Raw genomic sequence first — 264 nt, forward strand, 5'->3', positions numbered from 1 at the left:
CTGGGACTAGGACCCATCTCCCTACCTTACCTGCCCTGTCCGGCACCGCAGCCGTGGGCCATGATCAGTTGCAGAACCCCTTCACTGTGGCCAGTCAGGACTCTCTTCTTCACCACAATTCTCTTCCTGGCTGGAGGAGCCAGCCACCCTTCCTCCCAGGCCTTCTTAGTACCAAAGGTAAAGGTGTACCCTTGGCTGCATTGAAAGCCCTCACAGGATCTCCCCAGAGCCTGACAGTGTTCAGAGAAATGAGGCAGGCAGAGC

Source organism: Ovis aries, chromosome 22 (genome assembly GCF_016772045.2).
Source record: "Ovis aries strain OAR_USU_Benz2616 breed Rambouillet chromosome 22, ARS-UI_Ramb_v3.0, whole genome shotgun sequence".
NCBI classification, from domain to species: domain Eukaryota; kingdom Metazoa; phylum Chordata; class Mammalia; order Artiodactyla; family Bovidae; genus Ovis; species Ovis aries.